The sequence below is a fragment of the Acipenser ruthenus genome, chromosome 1 (assembly GCF_902713425.1).
Source record: "Acipenser ruthenus chromosome 1, fAciRut3.2 maternal haplotype, whole genome shotgun sequence".
NCBI classification, from domain to species: Eukaryota; Metazoa; Chordata; class Actinopteri; order Acipenseriformes; family Acipenseridae; genus Acipenser; species Acipenser ruthenus.
The window spans coordinates 21,110,957-21,115,419 of record NC_081189.1 but is presented as its reverse complement, the minus strand read 5'-3'; positions in this window follow the sequence as shown (position 1 = coordinate 21,115,419).

The window sequence follows — 4,463 nt, the reverse complement described above, 5'->3', positions numbered from 1 at the left end:
TCAGTCCCGCTATGATGCACGCACAGGTGCTGAAATAATAATCAAAACAGAAGGCAAAAGAAAAATGGAAAATAAAACACTACAAACAAAAGGTGGTGCTCTATGCAGCGTCCCACAACCACCGCTGCCAGTACGGGTCAGGTCTTCAGCCGAAGCTTTGCTATTCCCTCACTATACTGTCAGGGTGTCCAGGTTTGTCCCCGTTACCTACAAGTGCTGTTCAGGTATGTAATAATAAATATCTTTCTTCTGATCGTATCGGCTGCTTTCCTCAGCCTGGTTTGCCTGGCCTTCTATTTCGGGTTTGTTTACACCAGCCTTTTAGTTTTGAACCCAGTGCCAATGTGTTTCGTCTGGAAGGACAGCCCAAGGGAATAGCAAAGGATTTATTTTATAAGTGGAGCGACCCCCCAAGGCCCGTCTCTCGACCACTCAGAGAGAAGGAGAGACAACACACCCTCACCCAACCTCTCAGTGTCACTGCCATGATTGACAGACGGGTCCTACGGGGCTCCCGCCCTCCCCCTGCAGGATCATGCCTGCATCAGATAGCCAGCACAGACCTCGCCCTGTTACAATATCACACATACAACTGACATAATCAGACCATTTAAATAACATATTTAAATAACCTTATACACATAATACAAAAGCAGCATTTTAAAGTTACATTAAAACCCACTAAGAAAGCCATCTTATAAAAGTGCATTTTTAGTCTTGACTTGAAAACTGTAACAGTCCCCGCTTCCCTGACAAACAAAGGCAGAGCATTCCATAATTTAGGAGCTCCACAAGAAAAAGCCCTACCTCCCGTGTTGCTTTTGTTGACCCTAGGAATAACCAGCAGCCCGCATCCGATGATCACAGCGTGCAGTTTCGAAGATATGGGGTCAGTAACTCCTGCAAATAACTAGGTGCTAATCTATTCAGGGCCTTGTAAGTTAAAAGCAAAATCTTAAAATCAATTCTATACTGCACAGGGAGCCACAGCTTGTGTTGATATTTGGCACTATGTATTTGGTAATTACTAATGCACATGCTGCAAGTGGAGGTGGAAGGACTCAATCTTCCTGTCTGCCAGATCTGGTGCAGAGGATTTGGAGGCTGCATCAGTGGTTGGTATAGCCATGATGGTATCCATTTTGGGCTGCTTAAAATGATGATCTTTGTGGCTTCCAGGCACCCTGTAGAATTTATCTACTCTGGGGAGGTGAAGAGTGGGTCTGAACATGGAACTGGGGTGAAGGAGCCCTTCCCCTTTGCGTCAGCGTGTCTGACATGTCAACACACATTAGACATAACTCCCTAACAGAAGGCATGTGTACGAAAACACACAGACAACAAAAACAGGGAAATAACTAGCTAAAAGATAGAAGGAGGAAAGAAAAACAAAAAGTAATACATATATATATATATTATTAGGGCTGTCAATTAATCGCAGTTAACTTCTGCGATTAACACGTCCATTATCGCGTGTGTGTTTTTACCAGCATCTAGTTTGCTTGTGTGCTACGCCGATTGCTTCCTGACTGGTAACAGAGAGGCGGGGAAGTCTGTGCAGAAACAAAAACAAAAACAGCCTCCCGCTTTGTACTAAAAGTGTCTCTTTCTGTCACAGCTGATGTGAGGCAGTGATATGCGATGTAACAAAAGAATCATACCGAACGTAGCACTCCCGTTTCATACAGAATATTCTTCTCATTAGTGAAATTCGACTACTATTGCAGGTACTTTTTTTTTTAGTACACGGTGGTGTTAATGGTGGGATTCAAATCAGTGATGTAAATGTCTAAGATACACTATTGCCAGTTTCTGATGTGTTCCATGTGAAATCCAGGGCTGGGTGGAAGTTTGTTCCTGACTGAATGAACTGTTTTAAATCCTCACTGGAGCTGGGGGAAATTCCAAATTTTTACACTCAAGTAAGGGGTGTTACCATGGGAACTAAAATGGGACCATCATATGCTTGCCTTTTTGTGTGATCGTTTGAAAACAAATTTTTACAGCAATACAATGGAAACACACCTAAACTTATCTTAGGTACATTGGCGACATCTTTGGAAACTGATAAGAAAACTGTACAGTATAATTTGAAATGCATTAAGTTGAGTAATAAACTGACTCCATTGTGATTTAGCAGTTGGTGCAAACAATTTAACAGCAAATGCTGGCATTTTTCTGTATGATTGCTTATAAACAAATATAAAACTATAAAGAGGGGGAAACAATATGAATCCAGAAATAGGACAACTGGTTTGTTGTTTTTTGGAGGATAATAATAATAATAATAATAATACAATGACAACACAATACAAATTTCACTTATATAGCGCTCTTCATGCAAGCATTCCATGGAGCTTTACAAAAGGAATATAAAAAATGATGCGTCTAATATATAATCCAGACCCAAACAAATACATTTTCAAACAGGATTTAAAAGATTCAATTGTGCTAACATTCCTGATATGAATCGGGAGCAAGTGTCAAAGACAGGGGTGCCCAATCCTGGTCCTGGAGGGCCGGTGTCCCTCCTGGTTTTTGTTCCAACTGTACACTAAATTGCTTAATTGGACCAATTAAGCTTCTAATAAGTGCTTGATTGGTCCAATTAAGTAATTTAGGGGGCAGTTGGAACAAAAGCCAGGAGGACACCGGCCCTCCAGGACCAGGATTGGGCACCCCTGGACAAAGACAAGGGGCATTATAACTAAATGCCCTGGCTCCAACAGAGTTAAAAATTAATTTTAGGCACTGTCAGAAGATTAGCATTTTCCAATCTCAGGGAACGACCAGGGACATATGGGGACAGCAGATCTTGAAGATAAGAAGGTCCAAGACCATGTAAGGCCTTATAAGTAATAAGAAAACTTTAAAATAATAATAATAATAATAATAATAATAATAATAATAATAATATCAGTAATAAAACAAATTAATGAGATGGATGCAGTAATTGTATCAATTAAATACGCGATTAAAAACAAGATTAACTAAGATTCATTTCTTCAATCGCTTGACAGCTGTAAACAAGTCAAAAAGTATGCAATGTAATAGAACAATGTAATAGAAACGTTACAGAAAATAGAATTGGCTCGACATAATGTACTGGCATTTTGCACTCCTATAACCTTGCTCGCATAACCTTGTATGCTTTGCCTAAGATAAAGTTTGTTACAAGGAACTGCAAGATGCCTACATTGCAGCTGTGGCTGTGAAGATAACAGGATGAGCCAGACGTGTGTCTTTGTACGTACACCCAAACCACCCATCCTGTTATCTGCTTGCTTAGCTATATGCCAGGTATGCATAGTTATAAGTTTTTTCTTATATGCTAATATCTGAATCATCATTGGCTAACCCTCTGCCTTGCTGACAGTTTTAAGGTATATAAGAAACTGATCTAACTATGTATGTTGGAACACTGCTCGATGATTATCTAGCACCCTGTGTGTTGAGAGTGTTGCCAGTTTGCAAACTTAAGAAATAAAGGCCTGTGTGTTTGGAACTCGCAGTCTCTCTTCCTTTTATTAGAATTTCCACGACAACAACGACAGGGGTTTTTATGGAGGAGGGACACTGACTTTGGTGCCAAAAAGGATTATATCAAAGATCTCTGGGAAATACATTGTTTTTATCTCCTGACACATGCCACATGGAGACTGGCAGTTCACTCGGTGTGTGCAGTTCATCATACAAGGTAACAAACTATGATACTGGGTCTAAGAACAGTTATAGAAAAAAAACACTGCCCCCTCTTACCTCCCTCCACTCCCCATCCTGTCATGCCTACTCCTTCTCTTCCCTAGCCCCTCTGTGTTGGAACCAGCAACCAGAGAACTTCAGGACTGCTCCATCTCAAAGCACCCTGTTCAAAATGCACTTGTCGATCTCTTGATCTACCCCTCCTACTATGCACTGGACTTGCCTGACCTAAGCACCACATTACTGGATCCTCAGCTAATGCACTGTCCTTGCACTATTATGTAATTGTAGATATAACTTGTTGTAATCCTTGTTGCATCCTATATCCCATTGTAGTATTATTTGCACTTACTGTAAATTGCAACACCTGTTCATCTGCCAAATAAAATTATTATTATTATTATTATTATTATTATTAACACTAATACTACTACTACTAATAATAATAATAAAATCACCAATGTCCGCCTACTTGGGTCACAGGCACAGTGAAGTTGTGCTGTTAGATTTTGGGCGAGGAGTGGCGGCAACATTTCCTTTGTTTTGCATGAATTATTAAGTTGTCATTACTTCAACAACTTTATTATGCAGTGAAGGCCATATGCCATTTGCATGTGATATATATATATAGATATATATATATCTATATCTCCTTCCATGCAATAAAATGGTTTAATGAAAATATATTCTGCCAGTTAATGTTGTTCGAATGACAGCGGAAAGTTTTAACGCATAGCCAACAATTAATATATTCTCAAACA